Raw genomic sequence first — 22,492 nt, 5'->3', positions numbered from 1 at the left:
CAGTGTCAGAAAGGCCACTAGCAGAAGAACAGAGGACTACTAGCCAGTTTTGGGGCAGGTTTTCGTCTCTTTAGTAATCCACCTAGGCTTTCAAAATACCCACATGATGGCAGGAGGAACCCTAGCAAAGGGTAATCGATGCTTCTGTGCTTCCACTGAGCAGCTATAAAGCTAGAGAGGCTGCAGAGAGCATCTCATTATAGTGAATGAAGGAAAATGCAGCCTGTGGTTTAGCATAACAATGAATATTCATGGATGTCCAGCAATCCCTTCCTTCAAGACTCTTAGACTTGATATAGGACTGTCTCCCTCCCATCACACCAGGATTATCAAGTGGTTATAATTAAAATATACTACAGCTTTTCGAAGCTTGGGACTCAAGTGCAAGCCGGGGCTTCCAGCAACAGCTCATTAATAAGAAAGTCTGGCTCTAGAGATGGATGCAGCCCATAGAGAGTAGGAGGAAATGTTTGGACTGTATCATTCTGTCTGTTCAGGGGTGAGTCCTGCAGGGCCAGAACCCTAATAACTGAGCTCAGGTTGTACCACCCTCAGGGATTGGTAGAGCATCATACTTTATCCTTCCTTGAGCCTGTTTCTTTATCTCTTAAAGAGGATATTAGTCACAACAGTGCCTCCAACAGCTATTCCATGGATGTGAGACCAGAGAGAAATTGCAAAGGGAAGATCACTCCAATGTGCCATTATTTTTACTGTGGTCGACCCTTCCCAGTGCACTGGGTACAGTGCTGAAGATGCTGAGAATGCTTCTACATGTGAGTGCGCCTACACAGGCCTATATATAGGCACTAAGGTGTCATGAGAAGAACACAATGAGTTTGTAGCAATCTCTGTGATGCTGTAACGGAGCAAGCAACTTTGGACAAGCGCCTAAGCCATCTGGAGCCTTAGCTTTCTTGCCTGTAAAATGTTATGTATTTAGAGAGCACCTCCCCGTCTCCTCCACACACCTCTCTTTGAGCTGCTTGGCCAATAGAGTGAGTAGATGTTACTCAAAGGTTCAACATGCAGACAGCAATGGGAGAGCTACTTGGCTCCATGACCCTCTGGGCAGCTTTGTGACACATGAAGAGAGGATCCATGTTTCTCTTGACATACTCTGTTGTAGGATTCCTCACAAGCTGTGCTGTAGGCTGACTTAGCATCCATTCTAGGGAACAGGATCTTCAATTCATTTAGAAAACAGTGAGCAGTTGTAATGAGCCAGGTCCAGTGCTGAGCTCAAAATAACACTCAAAGAGGAAGGAGTAAGATCCTGATGGTTGGGCAGCTTTTCTATAGAGAAGACGTAGGGCAGATGTAATTGGAGCAGTACCTAAAAGTGAATGTGACAGTACCTAGCAGTCATAAAGTGCTGCTTGGTGTAGTTGTGAGACCAAGTTCCACTCCGGTGGGAAACAGATCTGCCAAGCATCACTGTCCCACAAAAGCAAACGCCCTCTGCAGTCTTCTCCTTATTCAATACTACAGAGTGAATACTACCACAGCAAGACAACTTTGACCACTCGGATGAGTGAGGGGTTATGGGACTATCTGTCTCTCCTGCCTGCCCACTGTGGTTAGTAATAGAGACATTTTCATCTTGCTGGGACATTGTGTCTTGAATCTAGCTATGCCATATCTCATTATATATTAAGCTACAAGCAGTTTGCAATTCTGGTTGACTGGTTGATTGATTGATTGATTCATTCATTCATTCATTCACTAGGCAGCTACAAAGTATCAGGCACTGAGCAATATGCTTTCATCTGCATCATGATAGTTAATTTCACAACTATGCTAAGCTGGAGGTCATCGCCTCTCCATTATAGATGTAAGGAGATAATGAGCAAAAGTATACTGTGACTTGCTAGAGGCCACAAAGCTAAAAAATAAAAAAAAAAAAAGAAAGAAAAAAATTTCCAGAAACAATCTGAAAAGCAGGTGCCTGTCTGTCTACAGCCTTGTGTGTTTTCTACTCATCTACAAAATACTAAGCAAGAGCTGGAGACTTTGAATTACAAAAAGGAAAAAAGATCATCCATGGCTAAAAATCAAGCATCAGTGAGAATATAATGCAAAACCAAATCCACAGGTACACTCAATTTTGTAATAGCATTAATTCCAGCAGTTACTATTTGAACAGCTGCTACTGACCTCTTGTGAAGTAGATTGGGGTGTGCTGCATGGAAGGGTGCTGAGGCACCATGAAGGGAGGTCCTTTCCTGCTGGAAGAGCCAATCAGGTCAATGGAACTGAAACCCAGCCTCCTATCAGCTCTGCTGGCTAAATGAGAAGTCCTGACACACTGGCCCCCATCCTTCTATATGCTTCTGCTTATCACACAGGTATAATAAGTAAAGTTGGTAGCAATAGAAAGGACAGTCATGGATCATAAGGGAAGTTCACCAGTGAGAAAGCCAGTAATTTAGCAGCAGTGACTGTGAGAACAAGACACATGAATAAAAATTGTTTTGTAAATGAAAAAGGCAGGACAGTTCTGTTGTATAATCTCTGAAATCCACCACCCACTACATTCACATATAGATTTATGGTAAGAAGAAAGCCATGTCAGAACTTAGAATTTTCTCCTGATTTATGGAGAGATATGTTGGATTGAAGAAAGGCCCAATGGATGTTTTGCAGTAAAAGATTAAGGCTGATGAAAAGAGATGGGAGCTTCCTAATGTTGTCAAAGTTTCTATCAAACACCACACATGTAACATTCTCCATAATTCCTTCCCATCTGCTCTCCTGGGCTTAGATCCTACAGCCATCACAGTACTCCGTAGACTGCCCTTAACCTTCCCCACACCAAGACTGACACAGATATTCACAGGTTTTCCCTATCCCACCTTCTTGTCTTCCAGTCAATGTATGTTACACACTTGTCAGAATTTAGCTACAATACCAGTTCCTCCAGCAAAACCTGAGCAGTGACTGACTCTTCAGCATTCATACTCTTCCCTTCATCGTGCTGCATTGGGCACAAATTAGAGGATGTATATTCTCATGGGTGTGTCCCACACAATGCCAGAGGACAGAGATTCAGAAAACAGCACAGGTTGAAATAACTCTACCTCAATCCAAATGTGACATTCCAGGAGTCACAACTTTAAATCTTAGACAAATTGTTCAACCTGATTCTGTAAATGTAAAATGAATATGATATCCTCCTGTGAAATTGATATACTGGTTAAGGCATATTAGATGCCTTCAATACAATAAGTGTTAACTTCCTCCTTCCCTTTATCCACCCCTGTGTGTTTGATGTATGTTCAGCTTCTTCTACATATGTGCTTAAGAAAAATCTGATGAATGGAAAATTAGTGTCACTTTCTTTTTGGGATTTCCTAGGTAAAGAAGTGTTAAGGCTAGTATTTATCATTGGTCCCTATTGGAACTTTCAAGAACTCCAAAAGAGAATCTTCCTCGGTTCCCAATCTCAGTAAAAATTAACACTATCAGAATGATGTGGAAATGTCCAATGATACCCATTTGTGTTCGTTAAAACAGCCTTTGAAGAAGCACATACCTTTGAGGTCAGCAAGATATTTCAAACTATGCAATCTCCTCTGTCTCTTGCCAGTCATCCACACATCCACCCACAGCTTATAACAGTGTCTCAATCATGCAAACATGGCACCTCACACACAGGAATGGCAAGCAAATACACACACACACACACACACACACACACACACACACGCACACACATGCACACATTCATACACACTGTTCTGTCATCCCTTCATTACAGTCATCTTCACATAATCACCCCTTAAGATAGTAAAACCTCAGGAAATAGGGGCTTGGAGGGACCATCCAGAATGCACCAGAGACCTGGGAGGTAAGAGACTCTCAGGAATCAAATGCCCAACAGTAGGGAGAGGGAACTTATAGAGCCCACCTCTAGCAGGAAGACAGGAAGACAGGGCTTCAAGTGGGGGGTGGTGTTGCCATCCCACAGTCACATCTCTGACCCATAATTGTCCGGTTGGAAAGAATTATAGGGATGGAAATGGAGAGGAGCCTGAGGAAAAGAAGATCCAGTGACAGTCCCAAAGGGGGTCCAGCTCAACGGGAGGTCCAAGGCCTCATATTTTACTGAGGCTATGGAGTGTTCGCAAAAAGGGATCTATCATGTTTTCTCCAAGATGAACACCTCATGCTGTGTTATGGTTGGAAGACCTGTTTTATGGGTCCATTTATAATTTTCCCATCTCAAGGATTCCCCCTTTAAAAGGTTCCCCAAATCCTGAAAAATCTAATGAATAATTTTTTGAACAATGCATACCCAATGCAAATACAAACTCTGCCTTCCATTTCAAGGGGTTAATATAACCTTCAAAGCCATCCTATCAACCACTGCAAGTAACCTTATACCTTATTGGGATCTTGCCTTCATTGCATTGATTTTTTTTTTTTTTTTGGTTTTCCGAGACAGGGTTTCTCTGTATAGCCCTGGCTGTCCTGGAGCTCACTCTGTAGACCAGGCTGGCCTCGAACTCAGAAATCCACCTGCCTCTGCCTCCCAAGTGCTGGGATTAAAGGCGTGCGCCACCACACCCGGCTATTGCATTGATTTTTTACTTCAAGGTCCAGCACATAGTCGGCACCCAGGAGCAGCTCTTCAGATCAATAATAAATCGACAGCAGTGTTAGTGAGTACCAGATTTCTTCTAATTGCATAGAACCCACACATAGGTCTGTAAACTAGGAAGTGTACTATATAGGTGTATTGTATACCCTAGTGTACATGTGAAGAAACAGAGTCCCTGAGATCACAGAACTAGCAAGTAAAAAAGCCAGACCTGAGGCTTCCGTTACCACTGTTCCATCCAATCATTCAGATACCCTACCAAGTCTGGGCCATTTCTGTCTGGCAACCTGGATAGCCCTTACTTCTCATCTTAGACATGCACCTTTATCAGAATGAAGACATGTTTCATCTAGAGTTTAGGTGTGGCTGTGAAGATGATCTGAAGATGGTACAAAAAGATATGTGTGTGGAGCTTACTGTCCTCTGAAAAGAGATAAAATATTAATATGTTGACTCTGATGGAAAGTCATGATTCCCAACCCCTCAGGTGATTAGTTTACAAACTCGAACTGTTCTAGGATCAATACTTTCTGTGTCCTTAGATCCACTTCCCCTCTTGGTCTATCAGAAGGGTTGACTTAGAGTTTTTCCCTCTGACTTTCTCTTGGGTTCAGAGAACCAGAGTACGAATATCAGTAAAAGAAATGGTACAGGAAGAGGGTGAAGCCTGATGGGCATTCCTTAGCCACTCACAAGGCTCACAACTACTCTGCTAACTATGCGGAGTTGGCTATTGTTAAACTTTGATAGTGACCCCTTTCCTTGCCTTGTCAGGTGTAGGCAAACATTCCAGGAGCCCTCACTCCTCTTGGTTTGCCTAACTCCGTTTATACCTTCAGAACTCTTTAGGTAAAATTTCCCCAAGTTTCCCAGTCTAAGCACACTAAGGACTTCCTCCAAGGACTCTTTATGGCACACATGCCTCATTACTTCTCTCATAAAGCTGAACATATTTGAATTTGTACCCAGAGAAAGAAAATGAAGGAGTTGGAATGTATCTTAAAGGCTACCCTCAAAACTTGATTCTCTAGGCATGGTCCTGGTGTCCTGGCAAGGCTGGTTATTAAACAATCTCTGTGCATCATTTGCTATGTGTCTTGGTTTGCATGGGTATCCTCAATGACTCCTAGTTTTCTGAAGTAGATATCACTATCTCTTATAGAAAAGAAGAAATCAAAAGCACAGAGAAGAATTTTCCCAGGTAGAAGGTTGAGTACAAATTTGACCTCATTGCTGCAGGCTTAGAAAGCATGTGACCATCACAACTAATATGTAGAGCAATAGCAGCCCTGAGATTCAGAGACTTACTCAAATTTCAGGAAATTCCCATAGACCCATGACCAGAGTTAAGCACTGCCAACAGCCCACCTAGTTCCTCCAACACTCAGCCAGTGTATTTCATTGTCCCCTAGCTTCTGCACCCTGACATCCTGGAAAGATAACCCTTTTTTGAGTAGCTACCTGTGTACTCTAGGGTGTGTAGAAGCATCCTTGAATATGCCTATTACTCCAGCTGTGACGATGAAAATATTGCCAAATATTACCAAATATTCCATGTAAGGAGAAAAGATTTCTGATTGGAAAGTTCTAGTTTAGTTCAGGTCTCAAGCTGTGAGTTGTAACCCTCTTTGAGGCCACATACCAGATACCTGTATATCATATATTTACATTACTATTTATAACAGAGCAAAATTATAGTCATGAAGTACCAATAAAAATAATTTTATGGTTGGTGGTCACTATAACATAAAAACTGTCTTAAAGGGCTGCAGCATTAGGAAGGTTTAAGGGATGTCTCAAACTGATTGGTACATGGAAGCCTACAAGAAAAGTAGCTCAGGTGATTCATTTTACCATCAGCAGTGAGAGTGGTCACATTCCAAACTAGATAACTATTCCTCTGCTCTGTAGAGTCCCTATGCAAGACCCTCCACAGCTACCTCTCCAGCAACATCTTCCTTTGTTCTGAGTCTTACACTTTAAGCCGAAGAAACATGGAGCTTGTCATGTCTACAACCAGGTCCTGCTATCAGGGACCTCTCCTCAATTTCTTCCTGCTAGAGGCCTCTCTACAGCTTCACTAAGCTCATGGAGGCCCTGACTCTCTAATACACCAAACAAGGTCTTTAAGCTAAAGGCATCTGCTCAAACTGCAAAGTGTTTCATCTGCATATAGTTCCTAGAACACAGGGTTTGTTTCATCTCTCTGTGTTTTTGTATTTTATGATCTCTCTGCCTACAAAGGCACCCACCTCATCCAATGATCTCGTATTTCAAAACTCAGCGCAGACATTAATTCCTTCCCCATTTCAGAGTAAAATCTCTTTTGAACCAGTAGCACCTTCAATACACATAAGCTATCAGATAAATTGGGCACAGCAGTTGTTAGACTTCCTGATTTGTTCTGTGGACTCATCTTCCTGAGGGCAAGACATGTTCATATTCAGCACCTTGCTTTCTGGTGTGAATGTCGATTAAATCCTCAGCCAGGCCAGGTAAGGAGCGAATGACAGAGCAGCTAGGAATCATGCTACTGTGATCAGAAGAGTCACAGCGATTCCCCTGCAGACTAGAGAACAGGCACATTACAATGTAATTTATTAGACCCTGACACAAGTTCATTTTTATAGGCAGAACATCTATTTTAATGGGTACGTATATAACCACAGTTTTCAATCTGCTTCTTTTCCTCAAGAGAAAATCATGGAAGAAATCATGGTAGGAAGAAAATGAGGGTTGGTAGCAGGGGGGACGTGGGGTGACATAGGGAAGGATATGTTTTCTCTAGTACTTTCTTAAAATAGACCCAGGAGGAGGAGGCACCTAATTCACAAAGAAGCATACACTCACCTGGAAAATTAAATTAGCACAATGGATGGGATGACTATAATTTTGTGCCTCGTCTATCTTATTCAAATTACCAGTCTGACCAATGTATCAACACCGAATTACCCAGTTGTTTCAGTTCTGTGAAACTTCCTATTACAAAGCTCTTTACAGAGACGTTGCTCTGTGATGAAAGGAGCAATAAAACCTTGGGGCCAGACAGTTTTATGATTGCATTCTAGATGTGGCACTTCTTAGCTGCAGAGCTCTGAAAAGTGACATCACTGGCTTCTTTGCTTTTCCATATGGAAAGTGGACAACAGCACCTCCTAATTTGTGGGCCAACTGCACTGAGCAAATGAGGTAATGCCCATAACCAGAGCAGCACAGTACCCAGTACTTAGTAGGTACTCAGAAAGCCTAAGCTTATAGCAGCTTAGGTTTCCTCTTTGCTGAGCAGGGGGAAATGGCAAAGGCAAGGTAGTGGTGGGGGCACCTGAACCAACTCTTCATGTAGGTAGTCCTTGCATTTATTTACCTATGACATCATGAGCAAAGTCTTCTTAGGATGTCAATGACCATGCTAAAGAATATAGGTGGCTTTAAACCACTATGTGAAAGATGTGACTTTACAGAAGGCAAAAGAGACCTGTGTAGTTGCAAAATTCATCCCAAGTATACTCACTGGCTTTGTCTATTCATTCTCTCTCCCTCCTTTTGGTTCATTCATCTGTTCTTCCAGACTTTATGTGTTTTAACAGAGCAGTTGACCAACCAGCTAGAAGCTACACTGCCCAGCCCTCTTTGCTCCAGGCAAAGCTTCAGAAATGAGAGCTGGAAAATGATGACAGTTCACGTCTCAAATCCAAGTAATTTTCTTCCTCCTGAGGACTGGCAAGAGAGGAGGGTGGAATAGGGTCACATGTGATAAGAAAGGGATGCTGGGACAGTAGAGCATAGAAGCTGGGTTCTTACTGGACACAGATACTCTGAATCCAGAAGACCCCCACAGTCTCAGATCTCTTCTGCTTATCTCTCCTACTGCAGAAGATCTCATCTCCTTACTAACCATGCTGAGAACACATGTGGAGGTGTCATTGGGTCTAACACGTGACAGGGAACAGGGGCCCCTAATGGAACAGATGGAGAAGGCCTGTAGTATAAAGGCAAAGAAGAGCTAGACAAGTATCCTAGCTTCTTCATGACAATGAGAGGAAGGCTCATGATTCTAAGATATGGTTAAAAGAAAGCCCTCCCCTACCTCTGTGCTATCAAAGTCAAATCAAATCAACTTAAAGATAATCCATTTATTAAAAAAAAGCCAAAGAAGACACATACCATCCTAATTCAACCCAGTATCTGTTCAACTCAGGGCAGAAGGAAGTCTGGAAATGTTGAATGCAATACCATCTCTTCACTATGAGATGGTTCTGTTGGGTAGATTGACTGTCAATCCCTTCATAGCTCTCATTCAAATAACTCACTCCAGTGTGTGAGGTGGCTCCACCTATGTGAGCAAATGGTTCTCTGGTTTATAAACATCTATTTGTATCTATTCAGATAGAATCCCTTCCACGGCTTCCTTTTCCAAGTCCAACTTCTTCATCTGAGAAAAATGAAGATTCTAGGCTTTTGAGATAAGCCTTTGAATCAAATAATTTGAAGAGGCATAAATAAACTCATTCCATGGTAGAGATTTGGTAACAGAGAAAATACTAGGATACACGTATGACTCTTTTCTCTTTACTGTTTACTTGTACTGGTTCTCTTCAATAGCACTATGCTAGCCACCAAATAAGCCCAGCGGATAGATGGGAAGAAGTCCGTGAGGTCTGAGTGATCCTAAGGGTCTTCTAGTCCTCAAGTTTTATGACTCTTATAAGCTGTCCCATCTTACAGGACTACTTTAAACAAGCCTGTGCTTGGATGACTTGTACACCACTCCATGCAAACCCTCCTTCAACTCCATTCACATGCTTTATTCCATTGCTTTGTACCATAGTTATACAACTGTTTTAGAAATGCACCAAGATAAGTTTTAGAGTTCTGACTTTTGGATTGGATTGGCCAAAGAGAGCCATAGCATGAAATGGTAAATATATGAGTCAATGAAGGCTATTGTTCTCCCATCTCCTTACCTCCTATTGGGAGTGAATGGGGTCCTGTACTTAAGGCCCTGGCTCCTCTGCTGGCCTTCTTCTATGGCTACATGACCCAGTGGGTTCATATACCCACTCTGTTCTTTCAGGGCAAAAAACAGAAATGACTGCCCACTGACAGCAATCTGTAGATATCTGACAACCTTTTATGTCTGTTCTTAACCCTTCTCACATGTCTTTAAATAGTTCTTTCTCTAAAGCATCCTTCTGAGTATACCATCTGTTCCCTCCCAGGACCCTAATTAATTCACTACCAGTCCTATTCTTGGTATTCTTCCAAAGGGTGGTGAGCAAGTCCATACTAAAAGGTCCAGATGCCTTAGTCTTAAAAACATAGCTTAGGGCTGGGTATAGCATGGTACATATCTATAATCTCAGCATCTATCATCTGAAGGAGGACAATCAGGAGTTTGAGACCAGCATAGACTGCATAGTGAGAACCTCTTAAAAAAGAAGAGAGTGGGTGATTAGATGGCACAGCAGGTGAAGCACTTGCTAACAAACCTAGAAGCCTGAGACTAATCTTTGGAATATACATAAATGTGGAAGGATAAAACTAGCTCTACAAAGCTGTTCTCTGACCTGTACTTGAACACCTATCAACCTAGTCATCATGCACAAATGCAATAGTAATATTCTTTAAAACAGGGAAATATATGCATTTATGCATGCAAGTTTTACATATATATATATATATATATATATATATATACATATATATATGAATGATGCAGTGTAAATTAGATCCCTGTAGTAATTATCTATTTTTGTTCCTTTCAATAATTTTTACTCGACAAATAAAGAACAGCCTCATCCCTTATGCACTGTGAGGAAGTATTAATCAAAAGGTACCAGTCCCTGGTCATAGAATAGACATAGAATCCATGCCAATATCATTTCTCTCATGAATTTTTGAAACAGAACTAGATAAAGAAGGTCTATTCCTTCTAGGTGGTGGATCTAGGAATAGGTAGCTGGGAAGCCACCGTGGCTATGTTTGGGTCCCAAAGAAAAAGCTAAGCTATGATAGGTACCTGGTTGAATGGAATTACAGAAGAGATTGCTGTGGTCAAGAATCTTTGTTTGAGGATATGGTTCTTATCTTTCTTAAAACCCAGATATCTAAAGGCCACTCTAAGTCTGCAGTTTGTTGACTTTTTTCTTATATTTCTTTGTGTATAGTTTTCTCCAGAGGAATGCATCCCTAATAGAGATAGAATTCATGATTAATCTGACTCTGACTGCCTGGGCATGTGACCTTAGTTCTATGGCGAAGTGCCTGCTCTATGCTTGCTTATATTTTCACATTTGTATCTCAGTGTCATCATTACAAGAGTGTCAGATGATGAGTAGAACAGGGGGTGTTGTCCCCTTAGTTAACATTACCCTGGGGCTCAGGCAGGCTATAGCCCCAAAGCTACATCCTACCTTGGTCTTATCTTGGTAGGATCATACCAAGGCTTTCCTTAAAGAGGCTTGCACCTGTGTTCATAAACTTGTTTCTGGATTGATCATGGATTCTATTCACAACTCATTTTCCCACTGTCTTCTCTGTTTGACAATATTTGTCATGCTTTCTACCTTGAGACACCCAGTCTCTTCTGTTCCCACTTCCAGGCTAGACTCTGACACATAACATGTCTGTTCTCCATCTCCATGGACCAGGTACCTTAAAGGTCACAGTAGTATTCCTCCCTCCTGACTTAGCCTCCTTGTTTACTCAGCCACCTTGAAAACAACTCCCATTAGTAACCCCATTCACCTGCCTGAATGTGACCTTGACTCCAGGCTCAGAAGGTTGGAAAGCTGAGGAGAACCAAGTTGCACTGATTTCATCAAATGCTTTTTACAGTAACTGTCAGTGAAGCCAAAACCAAGATCAGAAAAAGTCTCCTCCATGTGGAAAATGGCAAGTATTTTCTAACTGTAGAATCATTTTCTACCCATGTCTTTTAGCCGATGGCTATGAGCATGGATTGGTATTTTATAAAGTCTCACTTTCAGTGAGGAAGAAAAGTCTCATAGGGAAAAGTACAGAAGTTAAAACAATATGATGTGCTTTTTACAACTGAGACAAAAGGCTGAAATAGAGGATACAGCCCAAATTAGCTCCTGAGCAACTCTGTCTGATGAGAAAATTATCCGACAGCAAATTATACGCTGTGCTACACCATGAGCATCACTGAAATTTAAGACATTGGGTTAACCAAAATGAGACAAAAGGGGCTAGAGGATCGAAGAAGATATGCAGTAAGATGAAGGGGAAAGAATAGGAACTAATATTTTCTATCTAACAGTTGTATGAGTCCTATCTTGAAATATCTGAGGTCCGGGCACAGAGTGAATACCTGTAGTCCTAGTTTCTAAGGAGACAGAGGCAGGCTACCACTTGAGTCAACATGTTCCAAGTGCCAGGGGTTGAACTCAGTGCTATGTGTTGCTACACACGTGTTTCTCCACTGAGATATAGACCCAGGTAAGTCCAAGAGCTTTAAACCACCCAATCAACACATAAAAATACCTAAAAATACACGAGATATGACAGAAAGTAAGGGAGCTGTGTTGGCCTATAAGCTTATCTTCAAGACAGACTTTCTCTTGTTCAATTGAGCAGTATTGAAGAGGAAAAGGATCATTTGTGATAAAGGAAAAGAATATATTCATCCTGATTACTATAGGTTAAATATATTATTTAAAGAGAACACTTATAGTTCAACTGATAGATATATCCACCCGGGTACCAACAAACTGGTGGCACATTCAGTTGACAATAGTTCTAGGGATTACTGGTTACAAAGGAATAGGGCAAGAAATAGAGTCCTAAGAGTTAAGAGCAGTAATCCAGAGCTGATCATAGGCATCCTGCCACCCTCCATGCTAGAAGTGAAGAGATAGGAGAGAGTCTGGATGAGAATAAGTTCTAGGCCAAAGCCAGCCCAGGGTGACCTCACAGGGAAGGGACTAGGCAAAGAATTCTTTCTCTCCTGTTTGGAGCTTCATCCAGAAAGCCTTCAGACATAAGAAGCCAGTGAAGTGCTTCATACAAGCCAGACAACTGGAGAGAGCCAGGTTGACAGTGAACCTATTTAATGAGGCCATGAAGAATCCCAAGGTGTAGAGACAGGTGATAAAGGGACTGTAGCATCTTTACCTCCATGTGACTATATGAATGAGGTTAGGTTCTTGCTGACAAAGTTTGACCAAAAGACACAAGAGGGACAAAAGCACTTGCAACACACCAAGAGAAAGTCAGTGCAAATGAAGGCAATGTGTTAATGTCCTTCTATACAACGTGCAGTATAGTTCTTTCTCTCTTGCAAAACAGACTAGAGATGGTATAGAATTTGGTTAGATGGAATGCCAGGGCCAATAAGTGGGAGAGGGTGGGGTGGCAGACTTGGGGAGTGGGGAGGCAACAGGGGTTTGTTCTTGTTGTTTTTGTTTGTTTGTTTGTTTGTTTTTTGGAAGGGAAGCTGGGAAAGGAGAAATTTACATGTGAATAAAGAAAATATCTAAAAAAAAAAAGAAATCTTCAGTAATTAAGAACAATAAATTGTGCTCTAAAAAATAAAAATTAAAAAAAAACCTCAACGGGTACTGTTCAATCAGGAAAACCTTGCATTTCCTGAATACTTTTTTTTTAATGGACATGATCATAGATATTATGAATGAAAAAAATCAAGCCAATGAATGGGGAAATATGAAGTATGAAGTCAGAGGGCAGAGTGCAGTTCATGTGTGAAAGGCTGTTTGGGAAACTTTGTGATTAGACTTATATTCCTGGGCAGGGTTGCCCTGAAAAAAAAAAAAAAAGAAATCAGAAGAGACTGTCCCAGGGTGAAGGACACAGAGACAGATGTGCACAGATAGAAGAGAAATCTACAGGCCCAAACCTGGGGCAGTTCTTTCTCTCCTGGGTCTGAAAAGAAACCAACACTGCTATCTTCTCCATGTCACACTTCTGGATTCTAGAGTCACAAAGGAATGTATGTGTATTGTTTCAGCCACACAGGTGGTAGCACTTTGTGATAACCTCCTTAGGAAATACATACATATTCCAGACCCCTCTTTCATCCATAGACACCAGAATAGGGAAGAGGTAAAAGTGACTCGCCAGTGTTCGCAAATGTCATGCTGAGATCACCACTACGTCCTCTGCACTCCTTCGCACAGGCATGGCTTTCAGTTCTGCTCATGTCCGGAAAGGCGAATGAAGAATCCCAGTGGCACCATCCAAGCAAACAGGGGTAACACTGCAGGATTAGCAGGGTGTTAGGTGTGAAAGAAGAAAAGGAGTCAAGCCACATCTATGGCGAAAGCAAGATTAAAACATTCTTCATTAATGTGGAGAATTCAGATGGAGCTATATTTTGTTGGGGGTGAGAGGAGAAACGAAGAGTTCAGTTTTGAACATATTGACTTTGACATATATACTACATATCTGAGTGGATATGTTAAGTAGGTTGTTAGATATAGAAGTGTCTAATTCAGCACAGAAATCTAGGCAGAAGATACCAATTTGAGTATTGTCAACACTTAGATAGTATTTAAAGACAGTAGACGGGATCAGCCTCCCAAGGGAGTGAGCATACACAAAAATGCAGAATCCAGGAACACTCTAGAGTTTAGTTTCAGAAAATGAGAAATAACCAGCTTTAAAAAAAAGACAAAAGAAAGAAAGAAAAAGGAAGGAAGGAAGAAAGAGGGAAAAGATAGAACAAGGGGGGAGGGGACTCTGGGTAGAGAGAACCACCTGATGATATTGAAGCATGGAAGCCAGAGAAGAAGGGAGAGAAAGAAGTCGATAGGTTCCAGGCAGAAAAGAATTAGAATCATGGCATTCTGTACCCTGGAATCCATAAAACAAAAGTTCCGAGTCTAGTTGGAGACTTGCTCATAATTACTTGTCTTACTAGGAAGGTTTATGGATACAGACTCTAACGTTCTTTGTTGTGACAACCCCTGTGAGCTATGCAACTGTTGGGACTCTTACTCCAATATGATGTATTTTTCACTGTGGGTCTCTCTATTTTTAATGATTTTTAAGCATAGTTGTGATACCTTGTGTAGTTAATAAAAAGAAAGCTGATGTATTCTTGCACTGAGCAAATGCTACTCTGATGCAAGTGCTTGGGACATAGCAGTGAGCAAAGCTGAAAGGGAGCTTGTCCCTAAAGCTTTCCAGCCACCACCAGGAATGGGGTGGTGACCTCAGCATGGCCTTTGGCTGTGTTTCAACATGAGCAAGACACATCAGTCTCTGTTTCTTCTGTTGTCTATGGATAAAAGAAGGCTGTATTGTGTATTTCTTTCCTAAAGATGTTATCACAAAGCTCTACCACTGGGTTGTTGAAACAAACAACTGCATTCTCTCATGGTTCTAGAAGCCAGAAGCTTGTATGACATCAAGAAGGATTTACCTCAGGCTTTGGGCTATGGATTGTCATCTTCCTCCATCTTCTGTCTATCAATGCCTGTCACTGTGTCCAGTGTCCCCTTAACATGAGGACACCTACAACTCATAGCAAGGACTTCACTTAAATTTGATTAAGTTAATACAGGGTATGAGGTCTATGAGGACTCTGTCTCTGGATAAGGTCACATTCTGAGATCCTTGGGGTTAAGACGTCATTGTTAACGTGTGGGTTATGGTACAAACCATAGCATAACCAAATGCCCATCTTTGTGTAAACTGTAGAGATAGTTATGGAGAGTCTGACTCTGGCAGGCAGGAAGTGATGCTGAAGACCAGTGGTTATCTCTCAGTCCTGAGTCTGCCTCTTATTGACTTTGGTTTAGACCCCTTCACTTCTGTGAACTCTCAAACAGGCAGGAAAATGGAAGGGTAGAGAAATATCTACTTTGTAATGTCCAAAAGGGCCAATTTTAGCAAGCTATAGTTCTAGCATATTCTCAACACTAATGTATGACATTAACATCCATGTTATACTATGGATATTAAATGCTTGCAGAATGAATTTATGTACAAAAAGTGGTAAGGGAACTAGAATGTTCTAGAAAGACTAACAATATGTTTTAGGGTTCATAGGATATTTTCATACCCATGAAATTACCCACTTTGATGACTATTATTTTATAGATGAGGAGAACAAAGCTTTGGAGGGGGCTGTGGAGCCCTTAGCATCTCTCAGGAGTCCTTCAAAGGTTGGGCCTTTTTAACCTCTGTCTCTTTCTCCCCTACCTTCTCTCTTTTGCCATTCTGAGGATTTTAAGCCCACATACCAAGCATACTACAAAATAAACAGCCCCGATAAGAAGCTGTCCAAAGGAATTTAGACCATCTTTGCACTCTTTGCTGAATAATTAAAACCCTCAACGCACTCCAGGTTTGAATCAGTTTCCTAAATGCCTTCATGCTCTGGAAACTGAGGAGCTTGCCTTTGTGGGGGCCTTTCTGTTTCTTTTCAAACCCAAAGCAATGGACTTGAAAATCTAAATCCAAAAAGCTAACAAAGACCTTATTAATTGTGGCTTCTTTATAAACAGTTTTTTTTTCCCTGACTCTTTTCCTCCCTCTCTCTAGGCAACCCTTGCATAAAAATATCCATTCGCCAACTGTTCACCAACTGTTCCTCCTCTTCCTGGCATACCTTGCGCAGCATTCAAAGCTGCCAGAGCGCATGTTTGCTGCAGCACTCCACACTGCCCGGGCTTACTGCCACAAGGTCCTGCCACAGGGAAGGCACGTGCAAGGGGAAGGGGTCGTCTGGCAGAGGAAGTTTGGGCTGCGACCAGGAAGGTAATGGGCACATCACAGCTTTAGGGTCATTGATGCCTAACTTGAAGCTCTGTCTTGTTCTAGCTGTGTGCCTTTGCTCAGCGTATTTCACTCTCTGAGCTTGACTTTTCTGTCATATAAAAGACAGACAAGAACTCTTATGAAGAGCAAATGAACTCATGTGTGTGCTGGCCATGATAGGGTGCACAGCACAGTATACAAAGTGGTACACCAAGCTTTCCACTTTCTTAAATGAGCCAATAGTCCAGAAAGAGGGAAAAACAAAGTCACAAACAGAAATTCAACAGTGCAAAATATGAAGAAATACTTTAGTGTAAAAGACAGAACATTCAAAGTCTACTTTCAGCTTTTGGAAATATATGATGCATTACTGATAAGGACAAGCTCCCAGTTTAACAATAGAACACTGAATGTTGTCCTTCCTGACTCCTAATTTTGATAGTGTGTTGACCAGCCTTGACCTTGTCTCTTTCCTGTCTGTACACTATTTTCTGGTAATCACATTTCTAGTCTCTATCTATGTGATAAATATTAGAGACAATAGCTATGGTAACTGCTTTGATTTAACCATTATACAACAAGTGGACATATAGATACATCACATTATATCCTACGAATATGTATAAGTTAAAATTTTAAAGGAAATTAACACAACACAGAAGCCAGTGACTTAGAGCTAGGAGAGAGATGGATGTGGTAGATTTTTAGATAGGGAGACCCTTGAGGACTGGTTAGGAAACCTAGGTTAGACAACCTCTGCCTTGTGATATATGGGCAGTTCCTTCATTTATTGCAAACCTTTCTCAAGAGCTGTTTGTGACTTCAGACTAAATGAACAAACTCCAGACTGGACCTTTAGGAGCTCCAAGGGATCCAAAGACTCAGATGTGCAAACAGATATCATTGTAATCATAGATAAGAAGTTCAACATAGGTAAGCTGTCAAAACTCAAGGTAAAAGTGTGTGTGTGCGTGTGTGTGTGTGTGTGTGTGTGTGTGTGTGTGTGTACAATGTCCATATATGAATATTTCAATGTTTAGAGAGAGAGCCCTCCACATCTGTAGGTTCTTTATTCACATATTTGATCATCCACTATTTTATACAGTTTTTTTGCTATTTTCCCTACATTTATATCATACAATGATTATTTACTAAATTAAGATTGCATTAACCAGTATATATAATATGAGATAATCAAAGGTATACACACATACACACACACACACACACACACACATATATATATATGTATATATGTTCTTGTTTTCTATTTATACTCCAAAGTTTTAGTATTTAAAGGGGCAGTGGAATAAATCTTTCACAGATATGGAGGAGAATTTTAAACACAAGTTAGTATATCAAAATTTCTTCTATCTTCCTTTGCTGAAGATGGGCCCATAGTCCAGAAAAAGAAGAAAAATCACAAAAAGGGAAATCATCCAATACCCTCTCATACACATAATAGTTTTTGCAAAGTGCTATGGAAAAACTTCACTCCATGACTATTTCATAGACCTCTAACTGTGAGTTTTGACCCATGGGCTCCCTGTGTTATGACTTACCCATTCCAGCATCTTCTCTAACCAAATGATTCCTTCCCTCCCACTACACTGAGACATGGGATACCTAAATATTTTCAAGAGTCATTTTTGCAAACCTCCACAACCCCTATCTCAAATTCAATAGAGTTTATATGCGAGTGAGCATGCCACAGTTCCATAGCAAATAGCACTCAGACACGCAAGATGTGTTTGCAATCAAAGCTGGGTTCGTAGGACACAGGAGCCCATAGAACTTGGATTTACATCTATATACTGACAGTCTCAATCTGCTGTGTCTTCTCAGAAAGTGGAAATTATCAAGATGATCACAAGCCACTTACTATTCTTGAGTGGGATCTTCACAGAACTGGCCTACAGTTCTGTTGAGAGCACTGAATGTGTATCTAGAGATGGGTTATCACTGCACCTGCCTGGACTCTGATGATTCCTAATAAATGTTAATCATTATGATGATGATTACTTTGATTCTTCAAGGGCATGCACAAACATTGTTAGATCGTCACATAGTGCCTGGGTGCTGAATAGAGTGGCCTTCAGGGGTCTGAGAGACTGGGAAACACATAGAGACTAATGTGATTACCACACACAGCCAGCTAGACATGGGTCATGAAGGAAAAGATTTAGGCGACATGAACATGCAGGAAGTTAAGTCATGCAGGAAAGACCCAGACAGCCTCTCTGAAGAGGTGTCATGAAGCCAGCTGCATGCCCTTCTCTGGGAGCACTAGCGGTTAGAGTGTGAACATCACCAAGCAGCCTCATTCTCATTTCTTTCCTGCACATTTGCTTACTTCTTGAAGGGTAAAATCTTATTCCCAGGCTCTGTTCCACACTCAGCACTTAGTAGGCATTCAACCTTAGGTTATTCAATGATGTTTATTGCCACTCAAAGAAGACACATCTTTCAGGATCCTTCAGGCTCTAAGATATTCTGTCCACTTCATCTGGCATCAATCTTGAACATTCTACAGCCCAATCTGCCACCCACACTGCTCTCACTTTCCCCTTCCCCTCTCCCTTTTATGGTCCCATGGGAAGAGGCACTGCAATTCTGTATTAGCCCCAGGGAGGCACTCAGCTCAGTTGCTCAGCCTCCAAACTCCTACTTCATTACATTTAATACATGTGTGTAATGAATGCCACACACTTTTGGCAGTGCTTCTATGCACCATGTCATTATAAGCCGTATTGACAGCAAACAAGTCGCATACTCTCCCTGTGAACACTACAGGAAAAAAGAACATGTAATTTTGTTGTTGTTTGTGCATTTTTTTCCAAGTCACATTGGACACCATTTGCTTTTCATTAGGAATATCATGCTGACAATAAAATCACACAGCTCCTCCATGCAAAGGAGACAACAGGCTGTCTGGATCTCCTAGGAAAGGGAGAGCAGTGGCATGGCCCTTGGGAGGGGACAGAGGACAGAAGAGATGAATTCTGGGACTCTGTTGCCTCATAGAACTAATGACCCCTTGCCTTGTAGGGTCTTCTGGTGTCTCTGTGCTCTTCCAATTTCACTCCACTTTGAGACTGCTGGTTTCGTTTGTTTGCTTACTAAATTGTCCATTTCTTCATTTATCCAACAACGTGCTTGTAATCACTGCATATTCTTCCTGGAATTAATGGAGGCAAGGACTTGGAATGTTAAAATACAGTGAGATTGTATGATAGGCATCTGCTACACATTTAATTTCTGCAGAAACCCTTTGAGACCATCTCTATTGATTCTCTTTCACAGCTTTAATAACTGCGTGTGGGAAACCTAAAATGACTTGCTTACAGTTACTAAGAAAATGATCCAGATTTGAACCTATTCTCATCTTGTCATATGAAGTGAACAGGTGAATATTTACCATGTCTGTGATGCCAGGCACTGCCCAGCCTTCTAGTTTTGATGCTGTAACTTAGATTTGAAACCATTATCTTCCTAGCTCCTCCACGACTTCTTCCTTAGCTGAAAGTTCTGCTCTGTCTTCTCACACATCAAACACTTTAGGTAGTTTAACTCTATTCTCCTTAGTTCCCCATTGTCAAAGTCAAAGATGATAGTTCTGGGCTGGGGATATAAGTCAATGGTAGTATTTGGCTAGCATGTGAACACCCTGAGGTCAACCTCCAGCATCACAAGATAATAGTAAAAGATAAAGAGATGACAGTAAATATTTCAGAACTGGTGAAACTATATGAAGTAGATATGTAAGACAATTGTTCCTGGGGTACAGTAAACTTTTCATAAAGTCATTATTTTGGGCTGTATTATTTGCTGCCACAAGGACTGAGATAGCATTAATGGGAGATGTTGAGGAAGAAAGAATACAATGTCCACAGTATAAAAGTCCCTAAATCTGTCCATCCACCAACACACGGTAATAACCTACAAGCCTTTTCTAGCTATGCTCTGTAGACTGATAAAAAAAAAAAAAACATGGGGGACATCACAGTCTTGTTCTGAGTTTACAAACTTCAGGAGAGAGAGAGCTTGGTTTAAGGGACAGCTGCAATGGAGCAGACCAAATGCAAATGATAAATGAACTACTGTATAGAAATGGCTGTGGGTTGATCATATATATTGAGGCAAATTTCTTTGTCTTTCTGAGATTACATGCTTTTATCTTTAAATAGGAGGAGAAGATGAAATCTGAAAAATTTTTATAATAACTTGATGAGCTAATATAAATAAAAAAAGAATTGGCACCTTGCCTTGCTCACAAGCACTCTTCAGTAATTGCTTATTCAATGTACAAATCTATTAATATTATAATAGAGTAACACACAAAACACCATAGTGTTAGATGAAGTAATGAGCAAGGGAGGAGCTGTGCTGCTCATTATGGCTTGTTTTGATCCGTTATTTTCAAGAGATTGTGATAAATTAAATATGGCTAACCACAACTTCTTTCTTGAATCTGGGGTAAGCGTCTTACTTGTTTTGACCTCAAGAACATAGGAGAATTGGTGTCATATGACTTTCTGAAGACTTGACCCCAGGAGGTGGGATGTCACCCTACCTCACCATGTAAAGAAGACAATGTTTCATACAAGAAAAGATGATGCCACAGAGAGAACAGAGGCCCTGAGCAAATATGCAGCACCAACTTTTAGATATGAAAGTAAAGATATCCTGAGGGTCAGCTCAGCCTCTCTCTCTTTTTAGAACAACAATAATGAGCCCAGGGAGACAATCCAGCAAAACTGCCCTGACAACCTAATAATATATTGTTGTTTGAGATAACTGTATCTCTCTCTCTCTCTCTCTCTCTCTGTGTGTGTGTGTGGGGGGGGATTACTTTGTCACATCATGATTTTAGCTTTGAGTGATATGCTAAAGAGATCCTTCAGATATGTAACACTTATGTACAGATTTTTTTCGAGTAAGTTTACATTGCTAGTTTTTCTGGAAATCTTATATGTTGTTTTCATCCAGTTTTTAAACGAGAACTCAAAAAAGCTTAAGAACTAGCTTTAAGACTAAAGGCTTACTTAACATAGCAGGAATGGGCAGGGAGGTGTCTCAGTAGTAAGATTGTTTGCTGTATAGCTATAAGGATCTGAGCTCAGACTCCACATGTCATATGATATGTGACACTATTCCTAAGTACATATGAACAAATGCCTACTCATCCCAGATAGAGAGCTGACAGCAGACATGCTGAGCTTTAAGGAGTAACATTACAGGATGAAATGAATCAATTAAGAAGCAATTGCTACACTGCCCCATGAAAAAGCTGAGTGTGACCACACATGCCTACAGCCCTAGGTCTGAAGGGAATGGTAGAGACAAGAAGACTCCTGGTGTTCAATGGCTATTCAGCCTAGATTTTTTTTTTTTAAAAAAAGTGAATTGTGAGTTCAGTAAGTAACTCCTTATTAAGGGAAGAAGACACGTCATGTAACTTCTTCTACTGCTCTCCACATGGGCATGTATGCACACACACACATGCATCACATATAACATATATATACCATACATGTGTATCACATATAACAGATATACCCAACACACACACATACATACACACACACACACACACACACACACACACACACCTGGAGATTTTTTCATCTGGTTTTGGAGTTAATTTTCATTTTCTACTGGTTAGTGACAGTAAATATCCTTTCACTAAGTTCCTTGACCACTAAAGTACAGCTTATAGTACTATGCTGTGCAGTTAAAACTCTTCTTAAGAGGGGGAACCTCACATTAAATATCTTTACTTCAGTAAAATAAAATTTTTAAATGTGTGAATGAATGTGTGGGCATGCAGATATGCCCACACCCAAGAGTGTCAGGCACTTTTAAACTTTCGTTTGCTAAGTAAGGCCAACACGGGTCCAGAATCTTTGCACAAGTCCTGAAGGGCAAATTGGAGGACAGCATCTTGTAAGAGGGATGGTGGAGCTATCCAAGGTGCTGATCGCACTGTGCTGGCAACTTTCTGTTAAGTGGCCATGCATCTAGGCGCCAAAAGGTCTGAAATCTTTTCTTATAAGTAGTCACTTGATCATACTCGCACTTTATACTGCTAAAATGAGTCATGCTTTGTCAAACAACAAGGCATTCAGTGGACGTATAATCTCA

The 22,492-nt window shown here is 41.0% G+C and overlaps 1 protein-coding gene across 6 annotated transcripts in view; it reads right to left on the bottom strand.

The window, feature by feature from the left end:
• Window positions 1–22,492, bottom strand: part of Dab1 (DAB adaptor protein 1) — a 1,131,348-nt gene that overhangs the window by 856,953 nt on the left and 251,903 nt on the right. Inside the window, exon 1 of one of the 6 annotated variants that reach the window (XM_031378023.1) lies at window positions 8,115–8,320. The exons of the other annotated variants lie outside the window; for them this stretch is intronic. The gene's annotated coding sequence lies outside the window, so the exon portion shown is untranslated. Of the gene's footprint in view, window positions 1–8,114; window positions 8,321–22,492 lie in introns of those variants that run through there. 6 annotated transcript variants of the gene reach the window in all.

Source organism: Mastomys coucha, unplaced genomic scaffold, assembly GCF_008632895.1.
Source record: "Mastomys coucha isolate ucsf_1 unplaced genomic scaffold, UCSF_Mcou_1 pScaffold18, whole genome shotgun sequence".
NCBI lineage: Eukaryota > Metazoa > Chordata > Mammalia > Rodentia > Muridae > Mastomys > Mastomys coucha.
Note: the sequence above shows the minus strand (reverse complement) of the source record. Positions and strands in the feature narration are given on the sequence as shown.